Source organism: Vulpes lagopus, chromosome 2 (genome assembly GCF_018345385.1).
Source record: "Vulpes lagopus strain Blue_001 chromosome 2, ASM1834538v1, whole genome shotgun sequence".
NCBI lineage: Eukaryota > Metazoa > Chordata > Mammalia > Carnivora > Canidae > Vulpes > Vulpes lagopus.
This window is the reverse complement of record NC_054825.1, coordinates 85330520-85355205: the sequence shown is the minus strand read 5'-3', so window position 1 is coordinate 85355205 and position 24686 is coordinate 85330520. Positions and strand designations below refer to the sequence as shown.

General features: G+C 37.2%; 1 pseudogene; it reads right to left on the bottom strand.

The window, feature by feature from the left end:
- Positions 1–8678: 8678 nt before the first annotated feature.
- On the bottom strand, positions 8679–9676 carry LOC121485196 (annotated as a pseudogene).
- Positions 9677–24686: the final 15010 nt, after the last annotated feature.

The following is a 24686-nucleotide window of genomic DNA, read 5'->3' as shown; positions in this document are numbered from 1 at the left end:
ATAGTTGAAGCTTTTGGTGAAGAATTTTGCAAATCTTTATAATTCTATTTTAGATAATAAATCCTGCTGGCAAATACTGAAAATCTCTTGATCTTGAAGCTTTACTAATATCATCCTCTCAGTCAAGAGCTTCTCATCTATATGCCAGTTAAATCCTCCCTCTAGGTGCCTGTAGACAACTTTTAAAAATTCAGATCCACTCAACTGTTATCCCTAATATTAAAAAGAGAGCAGGATCCAGATTGCAGGAAGAATGTAAGTAAATGTATAAAATATCTTCTAAGTAGTATTTTGGGGAGCCTGATGTGGGACTCCATCCCAGGTCCCCAGGATCACAACCCAATCCTAAAGCAGATGCTCAACCACTGAGCCATCCAGGCACCCCCAAATTTTATTATTTAATAACATGCTAAGAAGTTCTGTTTATAAAAATTAAACTTTAAACCTTTATTAAACTAAATTTAAATAATTAAATAGAACAGAATGGAGAAGGCTGATTTCTTTATTAAAAATTTTTTTAAATTTTTATTTATTTATGATAGTCACAGAGAGAGAGAGAGAGGCAGAGACACAGGCAGAGGGAGAAGCAGGCTCCATGCACCGGGAGCCTGACGTGGGATTCGATCCCCGGTCTCCAGGATCGCGCCCTGGGCCAAAGGCAGGCGCCAAACCGCTGCGCCACCCAGGGATCCCGAGAAGGCTGATTTCTATCATTTTTTATAATGTACAGAATTAAAACTGTTTTCACTTTAACTATATATTGTCCATAGTAGTAACATTACACTGAAAAATAAGTGAGATTACATTTAAAGATAATAGAGGAGCTCAGGAGTTTATGTTATTTTTTATTTTTTTTTTTTAGGAGTTTATGTTATTATGTGACATTTTATAAAAAAAATAATCTATCTCTAATTTAGACTTTTTTAAGTCAATGGATGTTTTCAGAGTTATCAGCTCTTTAAAAAATTAACTGATAATTAGGAACTATTTCCCTTAACATTGTGCACAGACCCAAAATCTCAAAAAATTTAATTAATTTAATACAATGACAGAACTCCTTTCTGAACCCCTAGAATAATGATTCTTTACTTCACCATTGGCTTATAAACATTTTAAGACTATTGAGGTGCAGAAATCACACCATTAATGATTTGCAGGGGATTCTAATACACAATCAGAACTGACATTGCCTTCTAGCTAGACCAAACTTTAATCTGGATTATCTGCATTAAAATCATATTGTTGGAGCACCTGGGTGGCTCAGTCAGTTAAGCATCTGCCTTCAGCTCAGGTCAAGATCCCAGAGTCCTGGGACTGAGCCCACATGGGGATCCCTGCTCAGCAAGGAGCCTGCTTCTTCCCCTCCCTCTGCCTGTAGCTCTCCCTGCTTGTGTTCTCTCTCTCAAAAAAGAAATAAATAAAACATAAAATAAAATAAAATCACATTGTTTCTGTAATATGCATATTCCTGCATTCCACATTATATACAATGAATCTGAATCTGTTCTGGGCTTGGTCATTTTTATAAGCTCTCTCTCCTTGCTATTCAAATTGTCATCCACAGGCTAGTAGCATCAACATAACCGAGCTGGTTGTAAGAGCAAAATCTCATGCCTCACCTCAGAACTTCTGATTCAAAAATCTGTTTTAATAAGCGCCCCCCCGCCCCGGGAACCCTGGGTGGCGCAGCGGTTTAGCGCCTGCCTTTGGCCCAGGGCGCGATCCTGGAGACCCGGGATCGAATCCCACATCGGGCTCCCGGTGAATGGAGCCTGCTTCTCCCTCCGCCTGTGTCTCTGCGCCTCTCTCTCTCTCTCTCTCTCTCTCTCTCTCTCTCTCTCTGACTATCATAAATAAATAAAAAATAAAATAAAATAAAATAAATAAAATAAAATAAAATCCCCCCAGATGATTCACATGCACATAAGGTTTGAGAAGCAGGAGTCTAGGCGATTCCAATGCATAGTCTGGGTTAAGGATAACTACAATTAAGAACACATCTTCCCATTTTGCAACTTAGTAACAGAAATTATTGTTTCTTTAAAAAGATTCATTTTGCTCCCTAAGATTGAACTTACCATAAAGAGAAAAAAGGAGGAAAAGGAAGACCCAAAAAAGAGAACATCTCTCACTAAAATCTTAAATAAATATTAAAATATCAGAAAGAAATTTTTAAGGTTGGAGAATCCAACTAGGATACTCCTTTAATTAACTTTATCAGTAGAAATTTCTAAATATCCTCGAATTACCAATATATTTACAACCTGGATCACTTAGCTTGCTTAGTTGTAATGACTCCATTATCTTTCCCTTTTTCCACAAGTTCCTATGAGTTAAAGACCCTTAATGTTTTGTATTACCCTTTCTCCCATCAAAAATACCACAAAATGTTCTCAAGCTTTAGGAAAAAAGCACAGCTAAGACACAATGAAAAGAGAGATAAGAGCAGCAGTCATAATTAAGAGATTGTGTGTGTATTTATTGTTTGTTTTCTCCATAGGCTCAAGGGTCTTACTCTATGCTAATGATATTTAATTATTTTTAAGTTTTTTTGTTTATTTGTTCTTTGTTTTTAATCATGGGAAGCCAAACTAAACTTAAAAGATTACTTTGCTAAGCACCAGCATTTTAGAATTTTGCTTTGATCTGTATCTGGAAAGGTAAACTGACCTAAGACCTTTCGTACAATCTGTAACTCTCCAGAACCTGTATGAAAACCGCAGAAACAACCACATTTACGCACATCAGCACCACAGTAAATCCACGTGAGCTACAGGGTGGAAATAACAGGCTTGGGCCGGTGCTGCTGGGATGCATTGTGATAAAAAACATCCAGAAGCGTGGTCCTCCCAATAAAGCCCTATGAACAACATTTAACTTGTGAGTTAGGTAGCATATTTTCTCAGTAACATGCTCTAACATAAAGCTGGTTTCTGTGTCATATTTATTATAGTCTTCCTCCTTCAGAGTTTTAATAGAAAATTAACTATGAACTCTTTAACTGATGCTTAATATATTAACAATTAAACTGGTCATAGCTGTATTACTCAGCTTCTCCAGGTCATCCACAGATAAGTCTTTTCTTCACTATGCAAGAATGTCAATTTTGTTGTTTCTGCCATCTTTGTGAATAAAACCAGTGTTACTGAGATGTCCTTCGACAGATGAATGGATAAAGAAGATATATATATATTATATATATATACACACACACACACATGGAGATATATATATATATAGATAGATAGATAGATAGATAGATAGATAGATATAGATATATACACCTACATACACAATGGAATATTACTCAGCCATCGGAAAAGATAAATACCATTTATTTACATCAACATGAATGGAACTGGGGGGTACTATGCTGAGTGAAATAAGTCAATCAGACCATTATATGGTTTCACTCATATGCAGAATATAAGAAATAATGCAGAGGACCATAAGGGAAGGAGGGGAAACTGAATGGGAAAAAATCAGAGAGGGAGACAAACCATGAAAGACTCAACTCTGGGAAACAAACTAAGGGTTGCTGAAGGGGAGATGAGCAGAGGGATGGGGTAATTGGGTGATGGGAATTAAGGAGGGTATGTGATATGATGAGCAGTTGGTGTTATGCTCAACTGATAAATTATTGAAAACTATATTTGAAATTAATGATGCATTATACATTGGCAAATTGAATTTAAATAAAAAAGAGAGAAAACAGTGTTATCAAACTGGGCAGTTGATACTTGAAAGGATAGAATTGGGGCCTAACCAACAGAGATTATGCTAGGTAATCTTCTGGTTATTTTGTCTAGATAAAGCAGTCTGTTATTTGTATAATCCTGTTCTTGAACAGATTGCTTCTTGGTTCTTGGCTGGGTGCTCTATCAGTTCCCCTGCCTGGGATGCGCTTTCACTGATTTTGCACCAGTGCTTCCTGCTGGCCATCTGGGTCTTCCCTAACTGCCTACTCAAAAGGAGCTCCAGGTTCCTCCCTATTAAAGAACTTTGCTTTATTTTCATCAGAGCACTCATCACCATCTGATACATATAGTTTTAAATTTTAAATACTGTCTAGCTTTCCCGATGAGAGGGCTTGCTCCAAAAAGGCAGGGACATCGTCTGTCTTGTGACCAAGTATATGGTTTCCAGAACCATAAGAGAGCTTGACCCCTTCAAAGGCTTTCAGTGAATATTCATTGAATAAAAGAATGAGCCTTGAAAGCCAGAAAAATCACTATTAGGAATATCTAATAATCTGTATGTCAGATATTAATATTAATCTACAATGAGAAAGTGGCAGTCAGATAAAATAATGTATTTCAAATAAAAACCTGGGCATTTATAAAATCTACCAGGCTACATCTACTTATTCCTCATGGAAAGAAAGAAATGCTTCAGACCCAACTATTAAAAACTTGACTCTGTGGTTCTTATGTCTCAGGCTAATCCAGGGAGAAATATATCAATTAAAAATGCAGGCGGTAGGGGATCCTTGGGTGGCGCAGCGGTTTAGCGCTTGCCTTTGGCCCAGGGCGCAATCTTGGAGACAGCGGATCGAGTCCCACGTCGGGCTCCGGGTGCACGGAGCCTGCTTCTCCCTCTGCCTGTGTCTCTGCCTCTCTCTTTCTGTGTGACTATCATAAAAATATATAAAAATTTTAAAAAATGCAGGAGATATTTTGTTGATGGTTTCCTTTGTTGTGAAAACTCTTTTTATTTTGATGCAATCACAATAGTTTATTTTTGCTTCTTTTCCCTTGCTTGAGGAGACCTACCTAGAAAAAAGCTTCTACAGTCAATGTCAAAGGAAGTTACTGCCTATGTTCTCTCCTAGGAGCGTTATGGCTTCAGGCCTCACATTTAAGTCTTTAATCTATTTTGAGTTTATTTTTGTGTATGGTTTAATAAGAAAGTGGCTCAGTTTCATTCTTTTGCATTTAACTGTCCAGTTTTCCAGCACTATTTATTAAAAAGTTTGCCTTTTCCTCATTGTATATTCTCGTCTCCTTTGTCACAGAATAATTGACCATGTAAATGTAGGTTTATTCCTGGACTCCATTCTGCTCCATTGATCTATGTGTTTATACTGTTTTGGGGACTACAGCTTTGCAGGATATCTTGAAATATGGAATTGAGATATTGTGAGTTTTACTCTTTCTCAAGATTTCATTAGCTATTCAGGTTTTTTTGTGGTTCCATACAAATTTTAGTATTGTTTGTTCTAGTTTGGTGAAAAATGTTATTGATGTTTTGATAAGGATTGCTTTCTACCTATTGGTCACTTCAAATAGTACTGACATTTTAACAATATCAATTCTTGTAATCTATGAGCTTGGACTGTATTTCCATTTCTTTGTGTCACCTTCAATTTCTTTCATCAGTGTTTTATATAATTTCAGCCTTTCACTTCTTTGGGTAAGTTTATTCCTAGATATTTTATTCTTTTTGGTGCAATTGTAAATGGAAGTGTTTTCTTAATTTGTCTTTCTGCTACTTCATTAGGCTACTGATTTTCTAGATATTAATTTTGCATCCTGCAATTTTACTGAACTCATTTATTACTTCTAACAGGGTTTTTTTTTTTTTGTGGAATCTTTAGTTTTGTTTGTTTGTTTGTTTGTTTGTTTGTTTAGTATAGTATCATGTCATGTGCAAAAAGTGACAGTTTAACTTCTTTTTTACCAATATGGATGCCTCTTATTACTTTTTCTTGTCTGCTTGCTGTGGCAGACTTCTACTACTGCGTTGAATAAAAGAGGTAAGAATAGATATCTTTGTCTTTTCCTGACCTTAGAGGAAAAGCTCTTTTTCACCATTTCATATGATGTTAGTTATGAATAGATATTTTTCCAAAGAAGACATACAGACAACCAACAGGTACATGAAAAGGTGCTTAACATTACTAATAATCAGGGTAATGCAAATCAAATGAGATATCATCTCACACCTGTAAGGATGGCTATTATGAAAAAGGGAAGAGATTAGTGTTGGCAAGAACGTGAAGGAAAGGGAATTCTTATGTACTGTTGGTGGGAATGTAAATTGCCATGGCCACTATGGAAAAACTGTCTGAAAAAAAAAAAAGGAAAAACTGTCTGGAGGTTCCTCAAAAAATTAAATATAGAACTACCGTATGATCCAGCAATCCCACTTTTCTGTACCAAAGTAAATGAAATCACTATCTCAAGGAGATATTTGCACTTGCATGTTTATTGATGCCTTAGTCACAATAGTCAAGACACAGAAACAACCTAAGAGTCTGTCAATGTATGGAAGAAGAAAGAAAATGCCATATAAATATATATTATATGCCATATATATTTATATATAATTCAGGAAGAGGCAAGAAGAAATCTTGCCAGTTGCAACAACATGGATGAAATTTGTGGTCATTATGCTAATTAAAATAAATCGCACAGAGAAAGACAAATACTATATGATTGCACTTATACGTGGATCTAAAAAAGTGAACCCATAGAAACAAAAAATGTAAGAGATGTTCCTATTTTTGCAAAATATTCACTGATATCCAAACAAATTTTCATATGAAATTTTTAAAAATGTTCTCATATTTTGGGTGCTTACTTTTATTACCTTATAAGTTTATAACCCTCTATAAATGTATCTATTTCCAAATTTAAGTGATATTTATTTGATTCCAAAACAAATTTATTCACTACACAACCTTTCAATCTAGATCAACACTTGTCAACTGTTAAGAACCTCTGTGGTAGCATTTCACACTGCAGAAGTGTGAAAAGTAGCTTCCCCAGAGAGAAATGAACCTTGCTAAGACAGAATTTAATTACCTTTCCTGCTCAGTCGAGGCACCACAACTTGTCATTTAATACTTGGTGCAGTCCACATGACCCAATTATCCACAAATATCAGTAACTGAAAATGTTCCATACCTTGCTAATTTGCAAATAATAACAAAATCTGTTGCAAGATGCTAAATCTGCGCTCCAAAATGTTCTCTACCCAGTCATACTCCCAAAACTCTGAGGAATATGCTATAGATAATGATGGGTTTCCAAAGCTCTTCACAAAATATTTGATAATGACCTTTGGTGAGTTTGAAAAGACAGTCTGTCTACACAGTGATTAAGAATGCAGAGTCTGGAATCAGTCATCTGGGTCTGAATCAAGCCCTGCCAGCAGTTTGCCACAGGATTAAGGAAGTTATTTGGTGCTTCTGAACATCAAGTTTCCAAATGAAGGAAATAACAGTGCCTACCTCAAAGTATTATGAGAATCACACATACCAAGGCACATAAACTCCTCAGTACAATATCAGGCACATACTGAGAAAGAAAGAAATGATAACTGCTTTGTGGCTAATATTTTTCAAATTTGGAGTTTATCTTTTTAATCATATTGATTACTTTGGTAATATACTGAGATTTTCAATTTGTACCTTCAGATGTGTACCTACACTTCCTAATTTCTCAATCATAATGATGTCCAGATAACTATGAGTACCAGTGGAGGGCTTAGTCCTAACATCATTTGAGTCCTTTCTGTGCATCATATCCCTTGTTTATTCTTGCCCCACTCTACTGCACTGTCTCAAGATCTTTGTGCTCTTTCTCTCCATTTTACTTTGATCGCTCACCATCATTAGGTGGTGAGTCTGCATCAACCAATTACCATGGAAGGTTCTGAGTCCTGCTGATATGCTCTGTACCCAATAGTCTCACTCAGTCTCTTCCCATGAACAATCTGTCTTCTCATAATGGACAGGCCCACGTGCTTTAGCCACTGACTGAACCTGACTTTTTACAAGAGTGTGGAAATGGAAAGGGGGATTGGTAGAATGACACTTCTTTCAGTAGAAAGAGACATTTCCTGGCTGAAGCTAGAGCTGAAAACAGACTCTACCTGCCCCCACTCCCACAAAAGTGAATGTCGTAACATTTCCTGTATGACCCATTTAATTATCTATCTATCTGCCCACAGCAACTTAGGATGTTGCTGTTGGTCTGCTACTTGCTTAATGTCCTGTGATCTCTCTCATCATGGATTTGACTACAAATAAGCATGGGCTCTTTAGTAGCTTCTATAACCACCAATGACATATATACATGACCAAGAGGTGGGAATTTTGCTTCTTATTTTCCGGAGTTTTTAGAAAGACCAAGAATTTTCAGTTTCCTAAGTATGAGTTGGTATTTTTAGTGAAAAAATATAAACAATACAAACAAGATCAGTTATAATTTCTATTCAGATAGATGTAATAATAATAACTTTATAGTGTAAGTTAATACCAGGCATGGGTACAAAAGTAATACATACTTGTTGTAGAAAATTTTTACATATACAAAGTAGTACATATAAGAAAATTTAAATACCTGGCTTTCCTTTTCCCCTCTCTTAGACCATGCCCTCAGTTGGCCACAGTCAATACTTCTAATTATAAGTCTGAATTGTCAAGCCACAAATTTGGGATTTTCTTTATTTTCTTTTTTTTTTTTTTCACACTACAATAGTTAATTTTATTTGTTCAAGGCTCATATTGCAAGCATTAAACCAAGCATGGGCTTTGATTCTGTGAGCTCAGATTCACATATTTAGGAAGATAAAAGTAAACTGTGATCCACGTATATGGATGAAAAACTAAAGGCTCACAGTTAATCACATCATGGTTTTAAATTTCTATAGCCTAGAAGCCAGAAGTCACATCACAGATCTTTTAGGGCTTTCTGGATGTCCCACAAGGTATCTGCACTTTTCTTAAGCTGGGCAACCTTATCATCCTTCAGCTTCTGATTGATCACACTGGTTAAGCCCCGAGCGTCCAGGATACACAGAAGACTCAGGAAGACTTCGTTCTCAATACCATACATGCCCTTTACCATTGTTGACACTGGATGAATCCTGGAGAGATTTTTCAACATGGATTCAATGAGATCAGCCACACTTAATCCAATAGCCCAGTTGGTATATCCTTTAGCTTGATGACTTCATAGGCACTTTCAACCACCATCTTATGTACTTCCTTCCAATTTTCACTGTTTTTGTCTGTTCCCATTTCTGGATTCAGTTCCTGAAGAGAAACACCTGCCACATTCACTCCACTCCACACAGCCACACTTGAGTCGCCATGTTCTTCCAAAATCCATCCATGGCAGCTGCTGGGATGAATGCCAAGTTTTTCAGCCATAAAATAGTGAAATCTAGCAGAATCCAGATTACACCCATTTCCAATCACACAGTGCTTGGGTAGTCTACTTAGTTTCCAGGTAACATATGTAAGAATATCCACTGGGTTGGAAACCACAATTATGATACAATCAGGACTGTACTTGACTATCTGAGGAATAATGAATTTGATGACATTAACATTCCTTTGCACCAGATTGAGGCGGCTCTCTCCCTCCTGCTGGCGGACTCCTGCAGTCACCACCACAATCTTAGAATTGGCAGTCACAGAGTAATCTTTATCTGCCACAATTTTAGGTGTCTGTAGAAATAAGCTCCCATGCTGTAGATCCATCATTTCTCCTTTGATTTTATCTTCTAAAACATCCACAAGGGCAAGTTCATCAGCCAGAGACTTTCCCACAATGCTGATGGCACATGCCATACCTTGTCCAACACCCACTACAGTGATCTTATTGTTTGGGATCGCGGCCTCTTCTGCAACTGGTGCAATCAGTTTTTCCTTAAGAGTTGCCATTGTGCCCTGAGACCAGCGGCTGTAAGGGTCGCGCGAAGGAGACCAGGTTAGCTGCCTGCGTCTCCTCTGGCACAGGATCCGCCTCTTTATTTTCTTGATCACTGTTTTAAGCCTTTTTGGTAGTAGAAACATAATATTAACCAATAGATGATATTCTGAGTTCATTCTAATTTTTTTCCTTCATAACATTAGAATTTTACTACCTATCTTCTTTTTTTCTTTTTCAGGATTATAGTTGCACTTAGAGGTTTATGTAAGAGCAAGATATCTGGAAGGATGTGGGATGTGGTAGTTGTCTGCTCCTCAGGCACATTGCTCCAGGACAAGTCTGATAGATGCTGCATGCTTTCCACATGGCCACCACAGAAGGCTGCTGCCAGGAGCCAATCCTGAGCTGCCCCCATCCAAAAGAAGAATACTTAGAATATTTTTGTTTCCCAAAAAGAATGTCTCAGTTTGAGTTATCATGTCTGGAAAAGAATGAAGGTGCAAACCAGAATAAAGTGGTCTGAGCCAGATTCCATTCCAAAGAGTACTAGTGAAAAACCAGGAAGAATGAGACAAGGAAGGATAAAAGTTCAAGATAAATAGGTGTTATTGAGATTAATGCTGTGAACGGTGGCTCTTCAGAGAGAAAAAAGGCCCCAACAGATAGGACTGGCCTGGAACTATCAGCTAGACTTTGGTTTTGCTAAGAACTGGCCTGACACAGCTAGGTCTCGGTGTTCTGTTAGGCAAGAGTAATTTCACAGACCTTCAGCATCAGAGAAGGGCACTCTGATGCTAATGATTAGAACAAAAAAAAAAAATCACATTATAATTATATCTTAAAACAGATAAAAACATGAACATTACCCAAGCCATTAAAAACAACCAAGTATCTTCCTAACCATGCTCATATGAGTGCCTGCTACTTCTTTACCAGTTACAGATATAACCTCACTTTATTCCTCCCATCTTATAGGTAAGATTTAAGATACCCAATCATAGAATCAACCTTGCTTCCTGACCACATTCAATCCTGAACAAAGAACAGTTATCTTGAACTCTCCTCCAGAATATCTAACACAGTTTAAAACGTGTAAATCATTTTTAACAGTTTCTTACATAGATGTCCCACAGTTCCCTATGCAGTACTTTCTCTGTAACAAACATTAGACCAAATTTGTTCAACAGCAGATGTATTCTTGCTGGTCTTTGGTTGTAGGGTATTGAGACATTCTTTTCTGCTGGTACCTCTTGATGAGTTTACAGAATATATCATAGACTAGTCCATTTGAAGGAGAGAGGCAGAAGTTGTGCATGGACTCAGACCAAGCAAGTTCCTGCCAACTTTTTTGGTGATGGGGGAGACAATGCCGTCACCACAATCCCCGCTCTCTCTCAAATCAAAGGTATGAGTCTCCTCTCCAATTCTCTTATCAGTGCCTGCCATAGCATTCTGATCTTCCACAGGTACTTTAAGCAATGTGGAATTCCGTTGGACACAAGAAATCAAGAAGTTGAACTGCTTGTACTGCAGCCTGGGCCAAATGGAGTTCTTCTCTTGCTCAAGCCTTACTCAATGCTGGCACATTTTTAGGTTACCCAGTTAATAAAACGGGCAGTACTCCAATAAGTGGAATAAATTGCTGCCAAAATTTAAGCAAGCCTACTAAATGTTGAAGAGTTCAGCAATTCATTGTTTGTGAAGCTATCTCTTTTCATTCTTGGATTCCAAAAAATTCGCTGAAGTGTCGACCCCTGTGTTTTTAGAAGTACATGTATGAAGAAGAAGAGAGAAGAAGAAGAAGAGAAGAAGAAGAAGAAGAAGAAGAAGAAGAAGAAGAAGAAGAAGAAGAAGAAGAAGAAGAAGAAGAAAAGAAGTACATGTATACTAAGGCACCTATCATACAAGCAAATTTTCTTGTCCTATCAACTGATATTATCAATGTAATAAATGGCCAATGCCCCAGGAACTAATTGATTCACTTAGTGAAAAACTAATTCTTTTGGTAACTTCTATATTTTGACATTAAAAAAATACTACTCACCATAAAGAAGAATGAAATCTTGGCATTTGTGACAACATGGCTGGACCTTGAAGGTATTAAGCTAAGTGAATAAAGTCACAGAAAGACAAATACCATATGATTTCTTTCATATGTGGAATCTAAATAAACGAAACAAATAGACGAAACAATAAAAAATCTAATAAACATAGAGAACACATAGAAGAGAATTGGAGGGTGAGCAATATAGATAAAGGAGGTCAATTATATATGGTGACAGATAGTAAATAGGCTTTGGTGATGATCACTTTGTAACACAAATGGATGTTGAATTATAATGTTGTATACCTAAAAGTTATGTAATATACTAATTTTATCTCAGTTTATTTATTTTTTTATCTCAGTTTTTTAAGAAAAAAAGACTTCTAAAATGGATAATTTTTTTAAACTGGCAAAGCAAGTAAATGTTTTTTTTTTTTTTAACTTATGGTTGAACTGTAAAATGACAACCACTTTGGCCAACAGTTTAGTAACCTTCTAAAAAATAAAATATAAAAGCAAAGAAAATGTGGGCCATTTATATGCATGCACATAAACCAATATTCCCTAAAATTTAGAATATAAACGTACTTACATAAAAAATAAAGCCTCAGAAACACTCCAGAGTCATCTATAGAACAGCTTTCAAAGTATCATCCTTGAAAAAAAAAAAAAGTATCATCCTTGGAAAAGATATACCTAAATAAATATATTAGAAATATTACAAATGAAAAGATGAGGGCAGCTAGTTTTGACAAAAATAAGTAAAAATGCAATATTGATTTCAGGTAATATAAATTTTATGGTAAAATACACCAGATTAAAAGAAGAATGTCAATATTTATAAGTAGGTTTAATCAAGAAAAATATAGTTTATGAAACTTCTAACTGAAAAATTTTCTTTAACATTTCTTGTATAGGTCTACCAGCAACAAATTTTCTCAGCTATGTGTGTGTGTGTGAGAGACAGAGAGAGAGAGAAAGAGAGAGAGAACACTTCATTTGCCTTCATTTTGAAACAAATTGTATTATAAAATTCAAAGTTTTTTCCTTCCAGAACGTTAAAGTTACTTTTAAAAAAACAAAAGTAAAGCTATCTTTTAGTTTGCATGGTTTTTGACAAGAAATCTGTGATAATTCTTCTCTTTGTCCCTGTACATGATGAGTCTTTTTTCCTCTGGTTTCCTTTTATATTCAAAATTGGAAGTATATCTGGTCCCTTTTTGCTGAGTATTTTTCTGTTTCCCACCCACCTTCACATATGACTCCAATTACGTGTATATTAGACAGCTTAACATTATCCCACAGGTCCCTGATGCTCTGCTCATTTGTCTCCGTCTTTTCTTCCTCACTGTGCTTTTCCTTTTGGATAGTCTCTATGGCTGAGAGCTTGCTGTTTTCTATGCTGTCTAATGAGCTGTTGACCCTAATCAACTGTATTATCCATTTTGCATATTGTACTTTTCAGCTCTAGAAGTTCCATTTGGGCTATTTTTCTCTTTTCATCATGTACCTTTTTGAATATATTGAGCACATATATAATTATTGTTTTAACATCCTCATTTGCTAGTTTCATAATCTTTTTAATTTCCAGGAATATTTTCTAGATTCATTTCTATTTTCATGTAATTATAATCACATGTTCTGGGGGTACCAGGGTGGCTCTGTCAGTTAAGGATCTGCCTTCAGCTCAGGTCATGATCTCAGGGTCCTGGGATCAAGCGTGTTGTCGGGCTCTCCACTCAGCAGGGAATCTGCTTCTCCCTCTCACTCTCCCTCTGTGCTCTCTCCTTCAAATAAATAAAATCTTAAAAAAAAATAATGATCACATTTTCCGCTTCTTTGCATGGCTGGTTAGTTTTGTAGTTGATGCCATTCATTGTGAATTTTATGTTGTTCTTTGCTGGGTTTTGCTGTATTCCTTTAAACAACATAGGATTTTGTTCTGGCATGCAGTTAAGTTACTTGGAATGGGGTAAATCATTTTGAAGCTTAAAGGTTTCAAGTTTTATAGAGATATGTCAAAAGCAGCCTTTAGCATAGAGCCAATTTATGACCACAACTAAGCTGAAACTCTTCTAAGCATCCTACCCAATGCCTTTTGTATGACAAATTATTTCCACTTGGATGGTGGAAACATAGACTATTAGCAGCCAGTCTGAGCTCTAAAAATTTTTCGTCCTAGTCTCTTTGTGATATGTTCCCCACCCTGACTTCAGTTTCCTCTCATGCATTATGGAGATGAGTATTCAACCAAACACTTGTGGGAGGTCTCTGCATGTCACTAGAGCTCTATCTCTGTGCTGCTCCCTCCTCACTGGTACATTGTCCTGCAAATTCTAGCTAATTTGGCTTTTGTGGGTTCAATTCTCTTCCTCATTTTAGCAAGCTCTCTGATCTCTGACTGCACCATAAGCTAAGCAGTAAACTAATATAGTTGTAGACCTTACTTTGTCTCTTTTCTATAGGATATCACAGTCCTGTGTTATCTTTTGTCCAATGTCTAAAAACCATTGTTTTATAAATATATTGTCAGGTTTTCTATTTCCTTCAAATGACAAGTCTTTATTACTCCATCTTGGATGGAAGTAGAAGAAACACATGAAAAGCTTTAACTGTGTTCAAAAACATATATTTGTATTAATTTTATTTCAGTGGTGAAATGCAGGAATAGATAACAGGCCCAGTATTTTGAAGGCCTGGGAAGAGAAATATATTGAGAAACAAGAGAATATGTCATACTTGGTAAATCATCCCTTCAAACAGCCCAGTGTCTAGCAAAACCAAACAGGGTGTGTTTAATCTAATTTAGTTGTTTAAGGGAATGTGGATATTTCAAAGTATTTTTTTCCCTTTAGTCAAATGACATTTCCCCACACTCTGAATCCCTACTTATTAGAAAAATTTCTTTTTGAATCAAAGAGATTTAAAATTAGATATCCTGCCTAATTAATTGTTCTCCTCCTAAAAGGAGAAAGACATTTCTAGGAATTCACTTTTGTTCCATCTTCCTCATGGAATCAATTAACTGTTGCACCTGACAAAATGAAAGTCATTAACATAATATTACTATGTCCTGTCTAGTTTCCTGTGTTCCTCCCATGTCAAAATTGCTGTCTAAAAACAATGTATAAGTCTGACTCTTTCAACTAGACTGGGCAATTTTACCCTTGTGAGTTACCCAAATTTAGACCCCCAGAGACTTGTGACTACATGTTCCCAAAGAGTCATTAAATTCACCAGCATTTGCTCATAGTAACCCATCTTTCTTGCCAAGCCCTTGCTGACTAATTCATCTCTATATTTGTTCCAAGATAAAAATTGCTTTGAAAGGTGTTTAGCCCTGTTAGTCTTGTTTGCCAAAACTGTGCCACAACTGCGGCTATAGCAGTAACCACTGTGAGATGGCACTTACTCTCATGGCTGTATTGTTGTTTTTTAGAATGGTTTTAAATGTGCAACAGCATTTCATTTTTCTCACAAAAGTCCCACATGCACAAGGTTAGGGTTAGGGTTAGGGTTGATTCTCTCCAACTGCAATCAATAGAAAAACACAAACGAAATCTTGCCTCTCAAAAATAAAAACTAGATGTGAACATATAAACAGAAAAATTGCATGTGTTACAAAAAAGGGGGAAAAAAGGAAACCCAGAAGCATAGAAATCTTAAATCATAAATTTTTTTCAAAAAAAGTTGAATATTATAACTCTAATAACATTGTACAAGTAAATAGCATTTGAGTGTGTCTCAATAAATGCAGAAGTCACTAACAAAGAAATCAGCCATCAATAAAATAGCTTGTTTTAAAAAAATGAGTTAAATAAAACCTCCATCACTCTTCAAATTCACAAGCTTTCCTGTAATTTTATGTAAACTATCACTGATTACATTATTTCTTCAAAGTAAGTGACATTGTAAACTTCACCAAAGTGAAATATCCTAAGTTATGAATTAGCAATAATCTTACTACAACAGTTTGAAAATGCTTGAAGATGTTGCATTTTGAATATATAAGAAGGAAATTACATTAAAAAGACAAGTTATTAATCCATCTTTCTAATTACAATAAAGAAATTATATTGGAGTTCAACTTCCAGACTTACCTTTGATAATTTAAATGTACTTGAAATAATTTAAATAGTTATGAAACAATTTATTTGCCCATGTTGTATGAAGCAGTAGCTCCCTATCTCATCACAATGGTAAACACAAAAGAAGGTTCACATGCAAACATATTTACGTTATTGGGCCATTTTTATTGACCCACTGTAAAGAATGGATTCTGATGGGGTGCCTGGGTGGCTCAGTAGTTGGGTGCCTGTGTTCCGCTCAGATTGTGATCCTGGAATCCAGAATCGAGTCCTGCATGGGGCTCCCTGTGAGGAGCCTGTTTTTCCCTCTGCCTATGTCTCTGCCTCCCTCTCTCTCTGTGTCCCTCATGAATAAATAAATAAATCTTAAAAAAAAAAAAAAAAGAAACTGGATTCTGAAATCATACAGTCCTTGGTTTGCTTTATTGATGATACATTTACTTACTATGCTGAGAATGATGCTTGGTATTAGAGCTCACTAAATATACATAAAATGAGGAAAGGAATGTTCTGGGGAATTAACATACCATCCCTTTCCTATAAAATAGAGATAATATTAAGTAATTCTCCGAATGATATATGATAAATCATAAATAATGCTTGAAGAGAGTTCAATACAAATGCCCAACACTTAGTACTCAAATATAGTTTCTAAAAACCCACTTATTGGGGCATAAATAACTAGCACCTACTAAATCCCATAGTTAACTGCTTTCGTCACCACTCTTTTTACCAAATCCCCCCCCTGTAAGCAGACAGACTTGCTTCCAACTTTAAATAGAAAATAGAGGCCATTAAACAGGAGGTAAGAGGCCCCCATATGGTTGACTTGCCACCAACCGTCTATTTGGTCTCCTAAAATAATAATGCTCTATCAGGAGTTCAGCATTGGTCTTGGTTACTGACAAGTTGGACATTCAGAGGCAGCAGTAAATACATAGGCCTTGGTACATCGGAGATCTTTCTATTGGATCCAGGTATACCCCCATCTCTAGCATCATGGCCATTCTGTTCACATTCCTGAGTGTTCGTATCTCTACCCCATCAGTTCCAGAGTGACTGATCATAGGGACTGGATATGATCATGCCAAATGGCCAAGTCATTTTGTCTGTTTGGTTATTTAGTGCCACTTCCATGGTGTATGCTTTCTATTAGGCATTAGGATCTGGGAAAAATCTTCACGCCTTGTGAGGGACCACTTCCCTTAGCCTTTGTATTCCTTCCTCTAGTGTCTGCCATTTCCACTTCACTCAGGTGATTGTTTCATCTGGTTTCTAAGATCCAACAGAACAGTAAGTTTGTTCCACTGCCAGGGGTCCTTGCTAGAGTGTTAAATCCTACATCGCATGGAAGCAACCCCAGGTCAAAAAGTTTTTTTTTATATAGTCTTACTTCTGGGGACCCCTGATTGAGTCTCATCAAAATCCAATCACAAACATACACCTCTAGCTCCTGCCAGTACATGTTAAATAATTCTCGACACTCCTTCGGTGTGTTCTTTCTTTCCTCTCTTATCAGGCTCAGCATAACCCCAGTGGGGTTGGGTTTGGGATTTAGATTACCAGCTTCATAACTAGGAGAGAGGGTGGGGAATTCCTGAAGGAACACTTGTTGTCTTGTAGGGGTAGAGGCTTCTGCAACATCTTCCAACAAGAAAAATAAATAGTCCTTGCTAAAAAGAAGGGGACAACATCTATAAATTCGAGGGTTTGGGGAACTATGAAGCCAAAAATCCCCAGAGACATTCTCCCAGATGTTTTCTAATCCATGTACTGAGGTCGCCGGACCTACATTGGCTGAGCATTTAAACGTCTCTGCAGCTCTGTGACTTTAACTACAAAATCCTGTGTCTGCTCCTTGGCTGGGTATGGTCTTCCACTGTAGAAGATACGGGGCTGTTTGTAAGCTGCCAGAAATTCCCTGTGGTGCTTACAGTTAACTCTTAACTATTTGTTAACCATACCTTAGTTTCTCATTATCTCTTGTAGAACATCAATAGAACTTAGCAATAATCAGCCCTCTGGCTGTCTGGTTCCCCAAATCATAAGTGAAACCTTGAATAACTGGGCCTCCAATTGCACCAGGACCCACATTCTTTTCAGGATAAGGTTCTCCTCACCATCTGAGCAAAGAACAAGCCAAACCCCAAATCCTATCTTAGTTTCTGTTTTCTCAGACCCCTCCCAGACTCCCTGTGCCAATTTATGTCCTCCAAGAAGCAGGTGCCAAGATGAGTTCAGACATGAAGGTATAAATTGGGGTTAATATCTGCAGGGGATAAAGGAAGATGGAGCAGGAATAAGCAGGGAGAGCATTCAGATTGGGATGCCAATCTGACATCTATGAAAGAAGAGAGGGAAGGAAGGACTAGATAAGAAATCCCCAGACCACAGCTCAGTTGTGAGAAAGTTTTGACCAGGCCAACAGGGATAGGCATTCCTAAGCAAAGCCTGCTTATTGGACTAGGACAGGAATGAGCCCTAAAACCTCTGCCATGCTCAGTCAATGGCTAAGAGCAACCCAGGGGAAGTGTGGTCTAAGCCTCCCACAAGAGCAGCAACTAGAGATGACTCCTATGCTGCCTAGAGCTAGCTGGCTCTCTCAAAGGATAATTGATCAGTGCAGGTCCATGGCCAACACATTTGATGTGCTTGAGAGATGAGAGGAGATCTGCATACTGAGAAATGAGAGGAGATCTGGACTTTGGGAATAAATTAATGATGAGTGCATAGACAGCTAAATTTGACAAAGGCAAGTAGTAGAGAAAATGAAAAGTTGTACTAGAAAGAGCTGTCACAATTCACTATGGTTCAGGTGATGAGTGATACCTGAATGATCATATCAAGCATGAAATTTAACCAATAAAATTACCAAAATGATTTAATCAAATCTACATTGTAAGGAAGGCAAAAATAAGAACAATGAGCGAAGTGAGTGGAGGAAGAGACCAGAATTAATATTTTACATATATGAAGTCACAGAACAATTTTTTTAGGAATAAAGAATCAAGGAATAACAGTATAAGCATTTTATTAAAAATTTTAAAGTAAATGATAGAAGTCACAATATAATTGAAAGTGGTGTCTCTAGGGAGCAGAATCTATGATGGAAAGAGATCTAGCATAGGACTGCTGTTTTTCTTTTTAAGCCTTTGGTATTATTTGACTTTTTAAACTCTGTCAATATTGAACTTTGATTAAAATATTAAAATTAAATTTTAAAAGGCAAATAAAATCTACCACATAGTTAATTGTAAATTCTAATGAATTATTTATGCAATTTTCAGATACTATACTGTTGAAAAGTACATTAGAACTTATACTTAACTCATACTCACTAAAGGGACATATGTTTACTCTCACTTCATATTTCACCAGAAGTGTTTTAGCACGCAAAATTAAAAAGACCATCTACTGTGTTGTTAAGAGATTTTAAAAGGAATGTTTTTAAGTCAGTCAGTGGGGAATTTTGTGGGGTTTTTAGCTCGTTTTCTGATAATATACACTTGGCTTAAGATCCGCATGTGTCAGCTGTTATCAGCTGCCTGTGTGCGTCACCGAGTTGGCTTTGTGGTATTATCTGCAGCCAAAGGAAACACAGAGGAAATCATCACAGCAGCTCCACACATTTTAATCAGTAAAAAAAAAAAAAAAAAAAAAATCTGTTCCCCCACTGGTATTTTCATACATACCTTCAACAGCAAAGCCTATTATAGCAATAAAAAATTGCAAAACAAAAAATTGTATATGGATTCTAAGAGCTGCTAATTCAGTCTTAAAAAACATAGTTTAACTAAAGTCAATAATTCTGGAAAACCTTCTAGTCTTAAAATTTGCATTGACCTTTTCCACAACAGTGTCACTTACTTTTTTGCTTAGAGCTGTTTCCACAATCTTTCCTTCTTTCTTTCACACCTGATTCAGGAAAGCCTCATCTTCCAGTAGCAAAATCAAAGCCCCTCCCCCCAAAGGAAAAATAGGACTTGTAAAAATTAATTTTGAATGGAAATTGTAAGCAATATCCTTCATCATCATGTACCAAGCATAAACTGTCCCATAACATGAAGCACTGGAATTATTCAACTTATCTTCCATATCAAATTATTCCCAGATCTGAGCCTTCACTCACCAAGGTAGGGAAGCTGCTGATGGTATCAGCCATCATTAGTATTTCCTCCCATGCCCCTCAAAGTGTTATATAAAGACTCTGGGATCCAGAGGAAATGTGAAGTTCCCTGGTTCGTATTGCATTGTGGTTGTCATCTTAACTGTTCCTTCTTTGAGCACACATTGTGCCATGGTGCATTTATCCTTCTCCATCATTGGGCCTGCTGACAGAGCAGCCTCTAAAGATTTACAAAGACAGCTCTTTCCAGCTCCCTCAGTGGGCATCGCCTTAATCACTGGAATTCTGATGGCTGCCCACAAGACTTCCAAGACTTTGGGATGCCTGGGTGGCTCAGCGGTTCAGCACCTGTGTTCAGCTCAGGGCACAATCCTGGAATCCAGATAGAGTCCCACATCAGGCTCCCTGCGGGGAGCCTGCTTCTCCCTCTGCCTCTTGTCTCTGCCTTGCTCTCTCTGTGTGTGTCTCTCATGAATAAATAAATAAATCTTTTTAATTTTTTTTTTTTTTTTTTTTTTTTTTATGATAGTCACAGAGAGAGAGAGAGAGAGAGAGGCAGAGACACAGGCGGAGGGAGAAGCAGGCTCCATGCACCGGGAGCCTGATGTGGGATTCGATCCCGGGTCTCCAGGATCGCGCCCTGGGCCAAAGGCAGGCGCCAAACCGCTGCGCCACCCAGGTATCCCTAAATAAATAAATCTTTAAAAAAAAAAAAGACTTCCAAGATTTTGCCTTCACAAATGCCTTCATGACAATCCTCCATGAGACCAGCAAGCTTCTGTTTCTTTTCCATTCTTTTTTCAATTAAGTCTGCTCCACCAGGGCAGAGAAGAGGTGGGGCACGGGGGAGTTGCTCCATTAAATTATTAGTACCTTGTCCTACCACAGTTATTAAAATGATTTCAGTTACTTGTCCAGTTTTCCTTAAGGTAATGAAGAGTGAGTATATAAATGCTTATTTTCATGCCTGAAATAATTACAGTAATCCTTTGCCAATTGTGCTCTCAGAGCTGACAAAATAGTTGGTTGGAAATACTTTTTCATAGAGAGTAAAAGGTTGAACAGGAAAAAAAAGTGTATATATATATATATATATATATATATATATATATATATATATAACAAATCATACTTATCATTAAACATTAAAACTTGTCCTGGTAGAAAATCTTCCCTGAGCTCCTCTTTCAATTGTTCTACAACCACTGCTGCTGTCTTGTGATCTGTTGAGGCAGATGTACTCATAAGCTTGATCACTCAGTTAGAGGGATTGAATACCATCACCTACTTGCTTGAAAATTAATCTTACATTTGCCTTCTTCTTCTATATAAAGCCAAAGGCCTACCCTAAAGAAGCATGAAAGGCAACTGAAAGAAGAAATTCATATAGATAGATCTTCACAACATTAAAGGTGTTATACCTATAAAACTTATTTATTTTTCTGGTGATGTATCAGGCTCCCTTCTCCTTGATGAGATTGCTTCTCCCTCTGCCTGCTGCTCCCCTTGCTTGTGCTTTCTCTTTCTGTTATATAAATAAATAAAATAAAATTTAAAAACTTATTTCTTTTTCTGAATTTAATGCCTGACTATGACTTGCCACTCACCAAGGATGGCAACAATTTCTACATTACTTATCATTAGTGCTCACCTATTCCCTTTCACAAAATGCTTATGACTTTTAATAAGTTATCAAGATGATTAAGAAATATTATTTTCCCATACTAGTCTTCTCTGCATTTGTTGAAAGGATAAAATTTAAAAGATCTTTTCTCCCTGGATACCCCTATTGATCTAAACCCAGGTCTGAAAGAGAAAAGAGAAATCTGAAGGTTTGGTATTCTTTTGCTGCATAAGGATCCCTGAAGCACCTGTTAAAATACTAATTTTGGCTGCTGTTCCTGGATATTATGATTTAATGGATCTGGAGTAGGGCCCAGAAATTTGTATTTTGTGTATTTATGAAGTTTAGTAACTGATTTTGATAGAACCAGATTTTGGAACACATGTAAAGAACTGAACTAAACTTAGATATGTAAAAGATCTCAGACTTTAAAAATTTGTTATAAAAGTGTAAATCACTATAAATGTACTCTAGAATTCTAAGAGCTGTGGTTGATAAGAGATTACTATAATTTTATGAGATATAATTTTTATATATGGCCCTCTGCTTTTTGTTATTGTGATAAAATACATATAACATAAAATTTACCATTTTTAAGTATGCAGTTAAGTACACTCACATTGTTGTGCAACTATCACCACCAATCATCTCCAGAACCCTTCATCTTCCCCATCTGAAACTCTGTATCCATTAAACATTAGCTCCCCATCCCCACACCCCTGCCCCCAGCAACCACCATTCCACTTTCTTTCTCTATGAATTTGATCATTCTAGGTACCTTAAGTAACTGGAATAATACAGTATTTGTTCTTTTGTGATTGCCTTATTGCACTCAGCATCATGTCCTCAAGGTTCATCTTGTGTTGTAGCATATGTCAGAATTTCCCCCTTCATAGATGGTATAATATTCCATTGTATGAATATAGCACATTTTGTCTATCCATTCATCCACTGATGAACACTTGGGTTGCTTCCACCTTTTGGCTATTTTGAATAATACTGCTATGAACATGAATGTACAAATGTCTGCCTAAATCCAATTCTGTTGGATATATAACCAAAATTGGAATTGCTGTAATTCTTGTAATATTCCTAATAAGCTAGAGGAATGTCTGTGTGTGTTTGGCAAAATAAATGCCTCACATTTATTTTAGAGTTTCATCTCTACTTGCTCTTTCCTTTCAGGTCTCTGCATCTCAGTATGTTTTAATTGTTTTCCATCTTCAACACACTCTCTCATGACAAGTTTATTATTCCCATGACTTTAGTTATTCTCACTAGCTGTTAGTTAAGAAATTCATCATCAAGCTCTGGACTATCTGCTCCAATTCCTATTGCCTGATGAGCCAAATCTCTGTGAATGAATAAGCTACCTTCCGAGAGTATTGTTCCATTAGCCTTTCCCTTTCTCTCCTGGCCCTTGTCTTCTCTATTTCAACTAGCTGTTTTCCCATAGGCTATAACTCTGTTTAAAACCAGAAGGAGGGGGATCCCTGGGTGGCGCAGCGGTTTGGCGCAGCGGTTTGGCGCCTGCCTTTGGCCCAGGGCGCGATCCTGGAGACCCGGGATCGAATCCCACGTCGGGCTCCCGGTGCATGGAGCCTGCTTCTCCCTCTGCCTGTGTCTCTGCCTCTCTCTCTCTCTCTGTGACTATCATAAATAAATAAAAATTTAAAAAAAAAAAAAAAAAATAAATAAAATAAAACCAGAAGGAGGGATCCCTGGGTGGCACAGTGGTTTGGCGCTTGCCTTTGGCCCAGGGCGCGATCCTGGAGACCCGGGATCGAATCCCACATCAGGCTCCCGGTGCATGGAGCCTGCTTCTCCCTCTGCCTATGTCTCTGCCTCTCTCTCTCTCTCTCTCTGTGACTATCATAAATAAATAAAAATTTAAAAAAATAAAAGAATAAAACCAGAAGGAAACTCCTATCTTTAAAAACAAAAACACTCAAGCCTACAACCCTGTTCATGGTCTACCTCACCTATTCCAAATGCTGAACACAGGCACATGCATGCACTCACACACAGAGGCTTGGCCTTTGCTCTAATTAATGCAAAGGATGGTGTGTTCACCTTATACTTTGCCCTAGTCAATAGACTCAGTAACCAGGAAAACAGTCCTAATTTTCAACCAACACAGAAAATAAGGTCTTTAGCTAAAGATTAAAAGCAAAAAAATAGGGCTATATTGTTTGCCCAATATTACTTAGACAACAAATGGGATTTCAAACCCATTCCTTTGCCAATGTGCATGCATGAACACACACACACACACACACACACACACACCTTTCATAGATGGCAGCCTGTCACAGACTTTCCATCATTTCTGAAGTACAGTAAGTCCCTGGCCAGGCCCTCTGTCCTGCCTGTTGCCAATGCAGAAGCAGTTGAATTACTTGCTCTAATTGACCAGTGGCCAAATGGCCTAAGGCTGTTTGAAGTGAGGCCTTCCAAGTACCAAAAATTATAAAACATGCTTCAGAAAAAAATCTACTGGAGTTTCCAAAGCCAGACTTTCAATTCAAAAGTTCCTTCCTCACCAGACAGTGCTCAGCATCATTTGCTGGACTTCCCATGCTTGGAGAGCTGTGGCTGCCAGAGAACACAGGTAGGTTCAGATTAAGCTTCACATGAGACCATATCTTCCACTACCACACACAAAACAGTGTTATGAAAACAAAAGTAATAAATCTCTTATTAAAGTGGCAGGTGGTAGAGATTGCTTCTTTACTTCCAACAAATTCATAATAAAAGCATAGAATAGGCCAAATTTTAAAACTCAAATCTAAAAAGTAGGAAAATCCTGTTTTGTTTTGTTTTGTTTTTTATTAAAAGCCCTTTCACACTGTACTCCACACCCAGCTGGAAAATTTCATCTCACACTCGCCTTACCTTTTACTGCTAAACATCACCAGAAAAGCCTTGAATCTCTTGCTCCATTCTCTCTAACCACAATTGTATCTTTACAATGGTACTAGACTTACTCTGCCAACGCCATCAGTTTAAAACAAAACACAGAAAAGTACTATTACATCTATTGAATTGGTTTATTTTGGTGGTGGTACAGTGAAACTGGCAATTTCAGACATTGCCAATTGCACTCTGAAAGTGTATAATCATTTTCTAGAGCAATTTG